At 39.3% G+C, this 17,076-nt stretch overlaps 1 pseudogene; it reads right to left on the bottom strand.

The window, feature by feature from the left end:
- Window positions 1-485: 485 nt before the first annotated feature.
- LOC133817011 (protein DETOXIFICATION 45, chloroplastic-like) lies at window positions 486-10,347 on the bottom strand (annotated as a pseudogene).
- Between the last annotated feature and the right edge of the window lie 6,729 nt (window positions 10,348-17,076).

Genomic DNA, 17,076 nt, shown 5'->3' with positions numbered 1-17,076 from the left:
GCCTTAGGCAGCAAATTGTCTCAACACCACGAATAATCTGTTCGGGTGTTTTAATTAGATAAATAAAAATATTTATTGTGCAGTTGAAGGGGGGTCCTGTTGAGATTTTTGATCGACTGAAGGGTCAGCTTCTTCTTCGGCACCGTCGATGGCCATTTCCAGGGAGATTTCATTAGACTCTGGGGAATCTTTTTCCTCCTCTAAGCGAGCAGCGCACTTGGCAAGTTTGACCTGTTTTACCTTCTTAGAAAGAAAGTCAAAGTTTGCCTCGGGGTTGTTCTTCCAAAACATATAAAAGCAGGTGAAGGCAGCTCCTCGAAACTTCTCCAGGTTTTCAGCATTTTACTCTTCGAGAAGCTTCACTCACCCTTCTAGGTTGTTCGCCTCCTTCATGCTTGCCTCTAGTTCCTCTTGATGTTTGGCTGCTTCTTACTAGTTAGTTTCGAAGGCTTCTTTAAACTTCTCCTTGGCAACAACAGCCTTATCTAGATATTCTTGGCTTTTCTCAGCTCCTCGATCAAATTGGCAGCTTTGTCTTCAGCCGTCTTGGCTTTGTCTTCAGCTACCTTGAATTTAGCCTTCCATGCCTTGATCTCCTCAGCATGTTTGGCGTTAAGTTCCTCAGCGTGGCGCCAACCATTGTGTAAGGTAAGAATACCCTGTGAATAGAAGATAGATAAAGTCGTCAGAAATTATACAAAGAAAGTGTGTTTGAATACAACTAAAGGCACTAGGAACTTACGCTGAGGATTTCGTTTAATCCCCGACCAAGGATCTGGTAATGTGGCAGTGAGGAGAAAGCAACAAAAGCTTCTTGGTTACTACGGTGTTTGGCTAGCTTTTGAATTCTATCATTGGCTGAGCGATAGGCATTGTTCAACGACTCTTCTGCCAGAGCCACCTGGTCTTTGGAGGGCACAACAATAAGAGGTGGGGGAGGTGTAGTAGTTCTGGAAGGAGTGGATGCTGGAGGATCTTCTAATCGCATTCGTTTCCTTGAATGCGTCATCAGTTTGCATGACTACAAGACAAACAAACGAGCAGATAAGTCAAGAAATTGTTTGGCATGATAAGGAAACAAACTAAAAGAAATTCTAAGTGATATACCTGAGCTACAATTATTGGTCGCTACATTGTTTAAAGAACTACTGCTACACTCACTATTTTCCTCGAAGAATTCCAAACTAAAACTACTGGTTGTAAATTTAAAGTTGTCATCCATATCAAATGGATGATAAGGGATAGGCAGTTTATCTAAGAGTGAAATATCTATATTGTTCTCATCAAAGGATTCAAGTATAGGACCAATATATTAAGGTAATTTTTGTTTTCCCCTCCCATGTTGGGGAGGCGTACTGGCTGGACGAGTGTTGGGACTTGGTTCCCAAATGGTCACTCCTATTGGTTGACATGTTTGGGGCTGTGACACATCTTGTTGCTGCTCGAGGTTTTCTTGTCCTTCAGTGCCCTCCTTAGTGGCACTCCCCGTGGTTGATTCCCTCACTTATTGGTGAGGTTCTAAAAGGCCGACCAGCCTCAAGTTGCTCTCCGTGACCAGCTCCTTGACATTTTTTTCTATGTTCATCGTGCTGGCCATGGTTATAGCTCTTAGCTCCATTTCTGAAGTGGGGTTTGGTCGATGCCATGGACCTAAGTACAACGCAAGCCAACTAAGAACAAGGGAAAAATGCAAAGCGCCTAGATAAATGTTGAGCAGAGATTAAAAAGTTTACCTCCTCATGTGAATGCCATGTTTTCTGCGACTAAGTCGGTCATAAGGAAGTACTCTTGGAAGTACTTCCCTACATTGGACTTTTAGGTTATGTCACTCAAGAATGTACGAGCGGATTCCTTGTGGTAGAAGAGGAAAAACCCCATATTGCTTTGATTAAGGTTGGATTTGAGATCGAACAGATAGTTGATCTTGTGATGGGTAGGCACAGGCCATTTTTTGTGGTTGTATAAGATATAGAGTGCTGAAAGTACTCTATATCCATTGGGAGTTATTTGAATAGGGGAAGCCTCAAAATAATTGGCCACCCCTCAGAAAAAGTCATGCAAGGGCAAGATTGCCCCTGCTTCTATGTGATACCTCGACCAGGTGTTGTAAGCGCCTCCGGGCATGTTTGCCCTCTGGTCGATGTAGGTTTGTATAAAGTTATCCCAAGAAGCCCATACTTCTTGGGATACTTAGCCACCATCATGGTCGATATGATGCTTGGAGGGGCGATGTACTAGGATGCCTTTGCTCGAGGGCCCTAATGTTGACGAGCCTTGGGCTGGATATCTGGTGGTGCACAATTTAAGGGTTGAGGGTTATTTGAGGAACCCTTAGTATTGGCTGCAAGTTGGCTGGTATGAGAGTTTGTGGGTTTTCCTTTTCTGTGAGCGATGTGTTTTACACGACCCATATTCAGTTGGTTCTATGAAGGATTGTGAGAAAGACTGTTTGTAGGGTTTGGGTGTGATGCCTAAGGTTCTAGAAAAGACAAAGAAGGTTGTTCTTGATCCTCAAACAGCAAAGCGAGAAGATCGTTGTGTATTGGTCTCTCACCTCCCCAGGGATCATGCATGAATATCTGAGAAGAGCAAAGGGGAAGTGAGCATCTATGACCAATAGATAGAGGAAAAAGAAAAGCAAGGATAATCACTACAAGAAAAAATGCTTTTAATAACACTGAAAATGTGTTATCAAAACATACCATAACACTTTTTGATGTGTTAAGACTGACTATGTTATCGTAGGTTAGGGTACTTTACATAACACTTTATCATTGTTATACAGATGTGTTATTATACTGTCAATGATAACACAATTTCTGTGCTATTTTAATAAATAGATAAGTGTTTAATTATGTTATTTATAGTCGATTATATAACACATTTCAATACTTATAAATTTGTGTTATACTACACTTTAGTATAACACATTTTTTGTGTTATACTACACTTTAGTATAACACATTTTTTATGTTATACTATACTTTAGTATAACACATTATTTGTGTTATACTACACTTTAGTATAACACATGTGTTATATTAGCTTAGAGAAACATAATTTTTTTTTACTTGCACAAACTAGGAAAACAAATATGAAAGTTGAACCCAAATAAGGTAACATAAATAGATTTTTATTAATTACTCAAATGTAATTACAATATTTAGTCAACTAGTCTAGGCTTAAGAAATCATATTACAACATAATTTATGCCCAATTCAGATTCCTTTATCACTAAATACAAAAAAAGAAATGTATACAAAAATTAGTGAAATACATTCTTCCATTCTAAAGGCCTCAACTACAAATGTTGTCAAGAATTGCTCCAAAGAAATCATCTCAATATACCTGCACATTGTAAAAAAAAAGTCCTTTTATTATTAAGAACATAAGACTTAAGCTAGTTTCCACCTGTAAGCATATAAAGTTTAAATTAAATTTGTAATAACTCCAAAACTTGACGAAACAGCAGGGTATAGCATGATGTACTACCATGCAAAACAACGACTAAAGCAACAAAACATGCAACTTAAAACAAAGCCTAACTTCTGCCTACTAGTAAAAGCAACAATCAATAAAAGCCAAAATAATCCAAAGTTTGAAACTTTTGAACACACTACTTCCATGTCCAAATATTTTTTCTGGTAACAGAACAAAAAAATGAGCAACCACTAGCCAAGTGAGATCAGATTCTTATATGTTTATTTTGTATCTTATAGGTACACATGTATATTATAGTGTTCAACCAAACCAATGTATATTTCGGGTGGCAAAAATCCAATTGTAAACTGCCCAACTGATCTTAGTTTTTTCTAGTGTGTAAAAATGAGATTGATTACAAAGATCATGACATATATATATTCTCTGAGACATTCTTACTATTCAAACAAACAATCATTTAAAATATGATTATAATTCTCTGAGACATTTTGTGAAACAAACAATAAGTTCAAAACATCAAATATTCTTAATATTCTCTGACACATTTTGCCAAACACTTGTGTGCTTGAAAAATGAAAAGCTGAGCAAAATAAAAGATTTGAAACCAAATGTCCAAATGAATCTTCTCAAGTGGAAACAAGATATTAAGCAATATATAAACCAGTAACCACATCAATTACTCACAAAAATATAAAGTATAAACCCACTGCTCAATTCTATATTATCTATTTCAGCATTCAATCTTCTCAATAATAACTATTTCAGCTTTCAATCAATTTGATAATAACAAAGAAAAAGTTGAATACAAAGAAAGAAGAGAGCTGACAGAACCTGTTGGAGGATTCCCTTCCTGCGCCGCTGCAATTGGTCCGAATACAAGCGGATTTACAGAAACATAGATAACAAAATTTAAAGCATTAAAGAGATCTGCTTTTGACCAAACACCTTAACTACAGCCACTATATAGCCAGAATAAACCCAGAAGAAAAACTGGTAGGAGCTATGAACTAGGCTCATGGAAATTGGGAAAGAAAATAAGAATTTAGCATCAAGCTATTAAGTTATTTTCACCCTCATCATCAAATAATAATATCAAGATTGCCAAATAGATGCATACAAAAATATCCTCTCCTGGACATGGAAATCAAATATCAATAGCAGATAGTAATACTGAGGAATATAGACTCATTGCCTGATATGAAACATGAGATTTATTTTCAATTTTTCATTGATATATAATGTATGGATGATGTTACATGTATATATCCATGTATATTATATAGATCAAATGGTACTAAAAAAAAAAATCAGGTGCTCTATTTCTGCAATTGTTTCAGTTCTTAATTTGTTTGGTTACTGCCCACTCTTGTTATTATACGTTAGGTACTTCATTTATTCTTTACTTATTCTGTTCTTTTTTTTTACTTTTGGATTAGTATTAGGTTTGGATTTGGAGTATAACATTTTTCAAATATTTTCAGAGCAGTGGAATATCAAAATTATATGCAAGGTTCAACTTCTACATATAACAAGTTTTCCAGCAATTATTTTCTAGCCAAATGAAAAGTTGCCATGAAAAAATATTGCATAAACAAAATGCAGCAACCTGTTTGAAAACCTCAAACTATGCACTTTGCACATGCACTTGTGATTGCTGCAACAATCAAAGTGATTTTAACTAAGCACGAGGATAAAACATATAAACTTGTTGCAAGATCAGGTATGCAAAAATCAAATATTCTAGTGTTAGCTGTGTTTTAGTGTCTACAGAGTGATTTTATTCTACATGAGTAATAAATGGTTCAGTTAATGTGGTGCTATTCTTTGTTAGCTGTGTTTTAGTGTCTCAGTTTCACAGATTCTAGACCATTCATATGTAAGACAATGGCATCAGCCCCCAGCTAATCTGAGAAGCCTTTCCAGTTTCCATAATACTTTGCTTACTATTTTGTTTCTCTCATCCGTTTTCAATCAAAAATTGAGGATACCATACTAACCTATTATTTGTTACCTTATCTGAGTAAGGACAGTATGTTACCAGAAACTATTCTCAATTTTGGGATAGTTAAGTTATAGTCTTCTTTATTTGAATTTTTGTATGTCTATCATAAACAAAGAAGAAGAATAAATCTCTCTACACTCCAAACACCAAGACTAGAGTTCATTTTCTCTCTATGCGATATAGCAATATATGATCATCAACATACATACAATCCACTATTCTCCAATCACAAAACCAAACCAACATTTGGCTCAAAAAATACCTCAACTCATTTGATAATAATTAATACTTTTAAAGCATCACCTCTGCATCTCAAAAAATAAAATAAAAGACATCACCCCAGCCTCTGAATGTTGATTTCTTACAAAAATACAAACAACAAAGAAATGAAACCCAACTTTTCATTATCCTCATTCTCAGGACAACCAATGAGAGCAAGAAAAATGATAATTATAAAATCAAGAACATAAACAATAAGTGAAAAAAGAACAAGAAAATCAAAGCCAGTAATTCCCTTTGCTCTGTCTAAAAACAAAACAAACATATAATTGATGCTTTCCAGCCACAACAATTGTTCAGTACATTTGGCTGAAATTTAAAGTTATGGAATGATTACTGATAATAGCACCAAACCACTTCAAACTTCATTAAAACCAGCAGCAAAAGATAATTCCTTGGTGAGATCAAACAACTTAAGATAATTCAGAAGTGGGTTCTTAGTTTTATGTTGTGATCAGATTTCAAAAATCCTACATCATTATCCATTGTCAAAACCAAGAACCATGAGTCTTCAGCAATTAAAAGAGAGACTTCATCCTTGAAATCCTCTAAAGGTACAGAACATAGTAATACAGAACAAGGTAGCATCATAAGCCTATTAATGACCATGGTTCATCACTACAGCCACTACTCACCTCAGACCATAATCCAAAAAATGTGAGAAATTTTAAAGTGCCAAGTTAACAAGCTGCCATGCTCTCAACTTGACATAAAAATAAGCTCACAAAAAATCACAATAAAATCCAAACTGCAAGCATTGCACACAACAAGCATAAGCATGATTCAAGTTAGATCTGAAAGAATAGAATCATTTTTTGATCAATAGATAATTGAGATAATTATATGCAACTAAATACTTGGTAACATTTATAGAGGGTTTAAGGTGATAAAAATAATTTCAAAGCAATTAATGATCCGGATTTAAGACATCTCTCACATTTAATAGCAGTGAGAATAGAAATTATTTAGTCAAAACTATGAAGAGAAGATAGCGTAAAAGTGAATTACAAGTCCAGGAGACTAGATGATTTCTTAAGAGAACACACAATGAGCACCTCCATTCCTATGAGGTGTTTATCAAAATTAATAGCTACTGAAATAAAATGCAATTTAAACGTTCTTCCACATACTTTATAACATAGTTTGCCTTGACCATATTAAAGTAGAGCAGAATCATTTTAGCCACTTTAGACCAAAAAAATCACCACATTCAACAACATACTATTAACACAACAAGAAATCAAGCAAGCATGGCACAAAAACTTGACTTAAGTCATATCATTATACATTATGAAGCAAACATCTAACCAGGTTGTAAGCAAAGACATGTCAACCAAATATTATGCTCGATGCAGTCTTAAAGCTTTCTAATGCAATGAAATTCCAGCCAACAAACTAAACTACCAATTCCCAAGATCAAGTTACTAACAATTGATTAAGACATAAAGTGATGCAACAACTATAGTATATTTTATCTTTTTCATTCTTGCTAAAATAAAATTTTATTTTTGACCAAGGAAAACAAGCTCCAAAAATTCAATAACAACAAAAATAGAAGTAGATTCTCTTCAGTTAGGTCAAATTAAGAAAATTAAAGGAGAAACTATATAATGAAAAGTAAAATCATGTTAATTTCAAGGAGAAACTATACATGACCCTGAAATTTTCATAGTATTAAAACAAAAGTGACCTTCCAATTTGAAATTCAAGTTATAAATGCTAACCCAAATGCTGAAAAACAATATAATATTTACAAATTAAAAAAATAAGGCTTGCTCTCTAATAAAAAATCAGTTCTATTCATACTAGTCTCAAGAATTACATGCTATAAAGTCTATTGTTTACTTGGTAAATTATTTTATTTTGAAAAATAGACCAATCATAAACTAAGCAAAGTGATAGAAGTCAAAGATAAATTAAAGCATAGTATTTACATCAAGTAATATTTGATAGAAATTGTTCTTTTGTGTTGTTCAGATCAGAAAGCTAATAGCCCAAAAGATAGCATTGTGTTAAACCATCAAAAAACACAAAAGAGAAACAATAAGCTAAGAGATGAAGGAAGAGAAAATTCCACTGCCAAACAGAGTATCCGCTATCGCTGAATTCCAAGACCACTAACAATAGAGGTACAAAACTAAAAATTAGCTTATAGGAAAAAAAATAAAAAATAGAATAGAGCTTCTTCTATTTTTGTAAGCAATTAGTAGATTGAAGCAAACAAGGTTCAAAAATAGATCCCCACTTTTTAGTTATCTTTCATTCCAATACAAAATAGCAAATTAAACTCATAGACACGCTTCAACCATTATCAAATATAACCATTAGAAATAAGTAAGCAATCTAATGCTTCATCATAAATTTTATTTCTTTTATTGTTTTAATTAAGAAAAAGGAACTCAAATATTGTATGCATACCTGTAAAATCCAGCCGCCACCCGCAAACCCATAAACAGAGTCAGCCTTAACCAAATCCCGGGAAGACCAATGAATGCCGGAGTATATAGCAAAAATGCAGAAGACATTCCTCCCACCACCATCTATGAAAAACAAAAAGAGTAGTCAAAATGAGCAAAATATGCAATCTTCGGATCAGACCCAAAAAATAAAATTTTTGAGATTTTCAAAAGTTCAGCATACCATGGCACGGGCAGCATATGAAAAATCCGAAGCACCATAATGGAGACCATAAAAAACATAAGCTAGTGCGTTCAGAGGTTGACTAGCACGGACAAACTGTAACAGTTTTAGAAAGCGTCATTATGAAGTGTATACATGGCCAGTTACCCAAAGGCAAATGAAAAGAAATTAGACTTATGAACAACAAATATACACATACCAATACTCCAGTACCAATAATTGCTAGTACTTCAGCATCCTTGGTGAACAGAGTAGCTAATGAACCAAAAGATAGACCCAAAATTGCAGACAAGGCAAGACCTGTGAGCAATCCTACCTGATAGACAGTTAAATTAAAATATATAAAAACTCAATGGGTAAGACATTCAAAAATCTTTAGGTACAAGAAAACTCGATAAATAATTAACACAGAAAAAAAGACCTTACCTTCAGTACATAGTGAGCAATTTCCTTCACTGTCTTATAATCACCTTTAGACATATAACTTGCAGTCAAAACCTACAAGTAAACAACTCATAAATCAACAGAGACAAATCATGTGCAGACGCTGACTATGCAGAGAGAAATTTCAACAAATTTAAAACTAAAGTATCCCTCTATTATTGACCAGTATGAGCAAAAAAAAAACAATAATAATAAGCAGAACTTTGCCAAAACTAGTGGTCCAAAACAAGGGCAACTTTAGTAGGATCAAAACATTATAGCAAGCAATATAAGTCAAAGAAAGAGATAATACCTGTGCAGATGCACCCAGGGCATCAACCAGAAGCGAAACAACCAACCATACTTGTATGCATATCTAATGAGCAGCCATTGCAACCGGGCCTTGACAAGCAGCCATTGATGTCCCCAAAGTCATGGTTGTTAATATAGCAAGAGTTCTTCCAAGAAGAAAACCACCTACAACATCCCAAAATATATGAAAGAATCAAATAAAAATATAACACCTTAGTTATAACAGGCAAAGAAAAAGGTCAACGTGTCTAAAACAGAGAAACATGTAATATTTTTGCTAAAGAAAAGTAAACTAAAAAACAGAACATACTATATATCAATTGACTGGTTATGCTTCAGTCAAATTGTAAGACAAGAAAGCATCTTCATACAAAAGAGGGAAGTTCAATAACATAAGAATTATTTTTATTTTTTAATATTTTAAGAAAAAAATGAAAAACAAAACCAAATTTACCAGATTTTGTGTATCCTCCAAATTGTAATGATCACATCTTTGGAGGCAGTAGTATTGCTCTTTTATTTAGAAACCATAGCATTAAGAAGGTGACAACATATCTGATATATAAACATTCGAGCAAGCTCTTATGTCAAGGGATTATCACAGCAAAAACTAAAGAAAATTTGCAATGCTAGTCAAAGAACACGTACTGAGACACAACTGTGGAAATTGCTGCACCAGTTGCACCCATTTGGAAAGAATACATAAGTATGGGAAACAAAATCACAGCTACATTCCCAATACCTGCATACACAGCACCACATGAACTAACAAGAAGAGTGGTTCAACTTTGAAGAAACGGAAAAGAACACAAGGACAACAAATTGAAGACAAAATATATGATTTTCAATAGTTCTGTCAAATTGAATGGTTTATGAAATCTAAAATACAAATTACACTAAGTAAAATGAAGCAGCTACTTGATGAAATTTCTGTAATGATTTGCAGAAATTACAAGCAAGCAATTCAAATATACCTGAACAAAAATTAGCTTAGAGAGGTGGGACTTTCCTTCAGCTACTCTTTGATACCCTAAAATTCAAATTCAAATAAAAAAAAAACTTACATTAGAACCAAAGTCGGGTCTAATGAGGTAGAACAAAAGAGATTAAATCAGACTAAAAACTGAAATGAAAATTGAATTGAATCGAAATAGGAGATGAAACTCACTAGATTCAACGACCATGCGGTAGGAGAAATCGAAACCGTTCGTTCCAGTAGGCCTTCCATATGTGGATTTTCTCTGCTGCATCTTTTCTTCTTCTTTTTCTCGGCTATGGACAAAGGGCTTTAGCTTAAAAAACTTGCAAAATTTTGGACAGATCCCTAAATTATTATTATTATTAAGAAATTTTAAATTACTTCACTATGATCATATAACACAGTTCAAGGAAACAAGGGATAGCGATGAATCACAAACAAAATGTCATAAGGAAAATGAAAAGAACCTTTCATCTTCTCCTCAACGACGTAAGCTTGGTGGTGGCCCGCGAATGGAAGTCGCACTGGGTCGAAGGCACGCAGAGGTGGGCTCGCACCTGGGGTCACTTGGTTCGGGGGTTGGGTTCACGGGTGCCTGAGATTTGGAGCTTGGCTCGGAGAAAAACGGGTGTGGGGATGGTGGTTAGGTGGTCGGAGCTGAGGATGATGGTGGTTACGGGAGTGCAGCTAGGGCGAAGGGAAGAGAGAGACGAGATGGAGAAGGGGAAAAAAGGTATCAGATAAAACAAATTTTGATATATTTAAAGGGACCGTGGGAAACTTTTTTGGGTGGTGAAAAATTAGGCGCCAAAATTTAAGCCACCTACACCTATATACTTATTTACCTATTATAATACTTTTTAAAAAGTATTAAATTTTTGTGTTATGGAAATGGGTTTTTGTTGTAGTGAATGCTGCTCGTGTTTAAAAATTAAGCTTTTATACAACCAACAACATCTTGATAAAAACAAAATAAGCATACGAGTAGGGTGGGCAAACGGATCAAAAATCGAATTTGAAAAGTTTTTTTAGAAAATCTTTTCAACTTTGAAACACAAGCGTGAAAAACCCAGTTTTCCCAAAACACTCAAAATCGAATTTTCACTTTGATTCTAGACCCGAATCAGCGTAAATATACTCCCTATGTATTTTAAAACATTGTCTTGACATTATACTGCCTAAAATCCCCGCTCTAGCATAATCATCCTATGTATTTTTTCCTAAACTCGATTACCCAAAAATTTCTCAAGAATAGTATAAACCCAGTAGTGAAAATGTTTAAATCAGAGGAAAAATACATGAAATCTGCGGTAAAAGTAAGAGGAGATTTGAATTACTTGAAACAAAAATTGTTGAAAGAAGTATGAAGGCGGTATTCGAAGTTGATCGAAGAGTGCCTTGGGTTGAATTGAAATTGCTGGGTTTCTTGGAGGTTTTCTCCAGTGTTCTTGAGGAGAGAGAAGAATCATGTAAAAATTGAAAAGAAGTGAGAGGGCTTATATTTATATTGTTCAGAGTATTTATGCGAAGTAATGATGAGAATCAATTTTCAAAGCATAGGGAATCGTAATAACCATCAAAACGTGTCTGGGGAATCGAAAGGGAAATGATGACTTACCTTCTCAAAAAAGTAAGTACTGACAAATGCAACAGGTCAGCTGGATTTCTGGTCGAATAAGTGTATTAAATGTTGATCGCACTAAAATAAACTTGGGAGCAAATGTTTACCCAAAATATTTGTGTGATGACATGGCACGATTGGGGCCCACCTGGATAACACATGATTAATTATTGCTAAAACCTTGGTTAACCAATGATCAGATTATCAAGAGGAAAATTAAGCTACTCGATGGGCACAAGGAATATGCTGAACAACAAGGAAGAACATGTGCTGAAATATACAACCAGATTTGCTCGTAGGACCGGCCAGAATTCAAATGCAATTATGAGTTAGATATTTCTAGGATATTTGACTATCTTTATATGTAAATATTATTGTTGACGGTGAAATCTCGTCAACGATATAAGGTTAGAAAACTAAGACTGTATTGCCAAAGATATCTTCGAAGAAGATTGAGAGAACTTGAAAGAGTAAATATGCAGAACTATAATGGAGTAAAATTCGTATATTGCTTAACAGCCTCAGCATACAATGAATTTTCCAACCCCTTTTCTGGAGGGGTGATGATCTATTTATACTAGAGCTCTAATGGCGCCCCATACATTGTGGTCCCAGGGGACAAGATTGAACATAGGTACATTGTCAGGGTAGTGGCACAGGTCGTGGTGGAGCAGAAGGTTATGGTGTCGGCCTGGTACAGAGTCAGAGGTATGCATGTAGTGCTTCCACTCTCTATACAAATACGTACCTCCACTACTTGTAGGACATATATGTCAGAGTCATGCCTTTGCCCTTTTTCAGGGTTGTACATCCCGTGCTTGTACATTTATCTCATACCTAGTGGTCCCCCTTACCTAAATATCTTCTCTAGGTTTCTTTATATTTTAGTAAGTCTCGATCCATACTTTTTTTTATCCCGTCCTTACCTCTAGGTACGAGGCCTAGACATAGGCATGTACGAGGCTTGGGGATGGGTCTCACAAGGTTAGACCCTTGGTGCCTAAGTGAGTACCCATGTGTGACCCGGGCATTCACGAGGCTCGGGGATGGGTCTCACAAGGCGAGACCCTTGGTGCCTAAGTAAGTACCCATGCGTGACCCGGACATTCACGAGGCTCGGGGATAGGTCTCACAAGGCGAGACCCTTGATGCCTAAGCGAGTATCTAGGCATGACTTGGGCATTCACGAGGCTCGGGGATGGGTCTCACAAGGCGAGACCCTTGGTGCCTAAGTGAGTACCCATGTGTGACACGGGCATTCACGAGGCTCGAGGATGGGTCTCACAAGGCGAGACCCTTGGTGCCTAAGTTAGTACCGGGCATTCACGATGCTCGGGGATGGGTCTCACAAGGCGTGATGGGGTTGCATGAGGGCCACGAGACGGTGGTGGCGCGAGGCTCCTTAGCGTGGTCGTACCTCACGAGACGCACACGGGTGTGGTGAGGTGTGTCTCGTTGTGCGAGGCGTTGGCGCCATCTGGGTTGCGAGGTGCGCGAGCGAGGGTAGCCTTGCATAGCAAGGCCCTGGTGGCCTTGGCAGACGCACGCGGGGGAAGGGCAGCCTCGCATAGTGAGGCCCTTGTGGCCTTGGTAGGTGTGTACAGAGGAAGGGCAGTCTCGCATAGCGAGGCCCTTGTGGCCTTGGTAAGCGTGCGCGGGGGAAGGGCAGCCTCGCATAGCGAGGCCCTTGTGGCCTTGGCAGGTGCGCGTGGGCGAGGGTAGCCTTTCATAGCGAGGCCCTTGGGTCCTTCTGGGCATTTTCGCTAAGGCCTCCTATGAGACATGGGTCTCGTGTGGGGCAAGATATTGGGCTGCTTTATTTGCCCGAGGCTAATGAGGGTAACCCTCAATTTTTCTCTTGAGTGTTGACTATGGCTCTGGTCAATTTTTGGATTTTACACTTGCCCCCCAGTCTATTAGGAAGTCTTTAGGCTTCCTGGTAGACTCATAATAATGCTACACTCCCTATGCTCTGGTGGTACTTCTGGGTGATCTGTGTCCGTTGGTGCACTTTGATTACTTGTAAGGATATGTTGACCACTTGGGTTCTTGCTATCCTTTTATGTATTTTTGCGCGCGCTTATTATTTCTTGCGAGAAGCATCCTTCTAGTCATTAGGCATAGTACTATTTTTGCAAGCGTCTTCTTCGAGACCCTTTTTGCAAGCATCTTCTGTGAGACCCTTTTTGCAAGCATCTTTTGTGAGACCCTTTCCACAAGCATCTTCTTTGAGACCCTTTTTGCAAGTGTCTTCTTTGAGACCCTTTTCACAAGCGTCTTCTTTGAGACCCTTTTTGCAAGTGTCTACTTTGAGAACCTTTTTGCAAGCGTCTACCTTGAGACCCTTTTACGATTTTTTGAGGTGATCCCCCCTCGGGTCGGGACTTTTATGGCTAAATGGTCCCCGTCCAATTTTAACCTTGGTCAGTGACCCCTCTAGCATGAAGTCCCCTTCTATATGGAATCTTCAGACGTATTGGTAGCAGTGCAACTGGAGGAAGGTTCACTTTCTTCAACATGCGAGTTCTTATGGCCCTCTTCCACACATATGTACTTTTGTGCTTTGTCAAAGAAATCATCTAAATTCAAAACTTCTCTTTTGAGCATGCTACCCCATAACTTGCTTCCTAGCGAACTCCGGCTGTAATAGCCATCTTGAGCTCCGCTTTGGTTAAACTTCCCACCTTTGTTGCCTCCATATTGAACCTATGGATATAGTTCTTCAGACTTTCATTTTCTCCTTGCTTTATGTTAGCGAGGCTGGTAATTGGCATAACGTAATCACAGATCGCACGGTGCTGCTGAAGAAATTCGCCAGAGACTTGCTGCCATGATTTGATTGTTCCCGGCCTTATCCTCTTGAACCACTTTTATCCAACACCTTTAAATGTAACAACAAAGAAATGACATTTTGCTCTGCTGTTGACCCCTCTTAACCTCATCAAGTTGATGAAATAGTCTAAGTGATACTTTGGGTCCATAGTACCCTCGTATGGAGTCATGCAAGGCTCTCTGAGGTTGGTGGATATTTGCTCAGCCTGGATCTCCCTTGTGAAGGGCGAGTCATGGTCAAATTCTTCATCATTTCTGTGCCCCCCAGGTATGGTGATAATCTTGCCTTGAGGGTGCTAGATTTTGATGTCTAGTCCCCTCCTCCTTTTGCATAAGGAGTCTTGTGGGTTCTCAGGCTGATCCCTTGCCTTGGTTGTGTTCCTCGGGGGAACCGCGGAGGGTGTGTTTCTTACTTCTGACCTCTTCCCATGGAGCTCTTTTCTTAGGCCAAGGGGCGCCTCTTTTGAGGTGACTTCTGCCTCATTCTTACGACCATCGTCTTCCCTCCGCCCTTGCTCCTGGGGACATTTCGTCGGCCTAGGTCCCCCATGGTACTTTGTCTGGGGAGTTTTACTGGTGGAAAGTTGGGTTCTTCCATCGTCTGCGAGGACAATATTTTCCCTTTTTTCACGCTCCTTCTCTTTACGTTAGGAAGGGGTATGCTCGACTTTCCTTGCAGGAGGTCGTTTAAGACCTCCTGTATGTTCTCTATCGCTGTTTCCAGCCTTCGAGTCTTTTTATGCAAATCGCGAATCTCATCCTCGTAGAGGTGAGTCCTTGAGCTGGGACTTACCGAGTGTACTCGGGGACTCTTGCCTGGCCTGTGCGTCAAGGGACCCGTGTCTTTGTAGCCTGAGCATGGTGCCACTGGGGACCGGGGATATGGGTACACTGGCGGTTCTGAGTGACCTCCGTCAGGCTAGACAGTCGGGTATGATGCTTCCTTCACCTCCCCTGGGGGAGGACATTCCTCCAGCATATCTCCATGCCTAGGCGGAGGTGAGTCTTTCCTGGAAGCCCTCATTCGCTCCTCATTCAGGTGAAACTCAACGTCTTGTAGTTGCCGCAAGCATTGTGAATGCCTTGGCATCTTTCTTTTCTGGAAGTGATGAAAGAACGTTGGCTTGATGCTCGTTCTTCCAACAGACGGCACCAAACTATTGACGGTGAAATCTCGTCAATGATATAAGGTTAGAAAACTGAGACTGTATTGCCAAAGATATCTTCGAAGAAGATTGAGAGAACTTGAAAGAGTAAATATGCAGAACTATAATGGAGTAAAATTCGTATATTGCTTAACAGCCTCAGCATACAATGAATTTTCCAACCCCTTTTCTGGAGGGGTGATGATCTATTTATACTAGAGCTCTAATGGCTCCCCATACATTGTGGTCCCAGGGGACAAGATTGTACATAGGTACATTGTCAGGGTAGTGGCACAGGTCGTGGTGGAGCAGAAGGTTATGGTGTCGGCCTGGTACATAGTCAGAGGTATGCATGTAGTGCTTCCACTCTCTGTACAAATCCGTACCTCCATTACTTGTAGGACACAGATGTCAGAGTCGTGCCTTTGCCCTTTTTCAGGGTTGTACATCCCGTGCTTGTACATTTATCTCATGCCTAGTGGTCCCCCTTACCTAAATATCTTCTCTAGGTTTCTTTATATTTTAGTAAGTGTTGATCCATAGTTCTTTTATCCCATCCTTACCTCCAGGTACGAGGCCTGGAAATAGGCATGTACGAGGCTTGGGGATGGGTCTCACAAGGCGAGACCCTTGGTGCCTAAGTGAGTACCCATGCGTGACCCGGGTATTCACGAGGCTCGGGGATGGGTCTCACAAGGTGAGACCCTTGGTGCCTAAGTGAGTACCCATGCATGACCCGAGCATTCACGAGGCTCGGGGATAGGTCTCACAAGGCGAGACCCTTGATGCATAAGCGAGTATCTAGGCGTGACTTGGGCATTCACGAGGCTCGGGGATGGGTCTCACAAGGCGAGACCCTTGGTGCCTAAGTGAGTACCCATGTGTGACCTGGGCATTCACGAGGCTCAGAGATGGGTCACACAAGGCGAGACCCTTGGTGCTTAAGTGAGTACCCATGTGTGACCCGGGCATTCACGAGGCTCGAGGATGGGCCTCACAAGGCGAGACCCTTGGTGCTTAAGTGAGTACCCATGCGTGATTCAGACATTCACGAGGCTTGGGGATGGGTCTCACAAGGCGTGATGGGGTTGCATGAGGGCCACGAGACGGTGGTGGCGTGAGGCTCCTTAGCGTGGTCGTACCTCGCGAGACGCACACGGGCGTGGTGAGGTGTGTCTCGCTGTACGAGGCGTTGGCGCGCATCTAAGATGTGAGGCGCGTGGGCGAGCGCAATCTCGCATAGAGATGCCCTTGTGGCCTTGGCAGGTGCGCACGGGGGAAGGGCAGCCTCACATAGGGAGGCGCTTGTTGCCTTGGCAGGTGTGCGCGGGGGAAGGGCAGCCTCGCATAGCGAGGCTCTTGTGGCCTTGGCAGGCGCGCATGGGCGAGGGCAGCCTCGCAT

The sequence above is a fragment of the Humulus lupulus genome, chromosome 1, assembly GCF_963169125.1.
Source record: "Humulus lupulus chromosome 1, drHumLupu1.1, whole genome shotgun sequence".
NCBI lineage: Eukaryota > Viridiplantae > Streptophyta > Magnoliopsida > Rosales > Cannabaceae > Humulus > Humulus lupulus.
The sequence above is the reverse complement of the archived record's forward strand: the minus strand, read 5'-3'. Positions and strand labels throughout refer to the sequence as shown.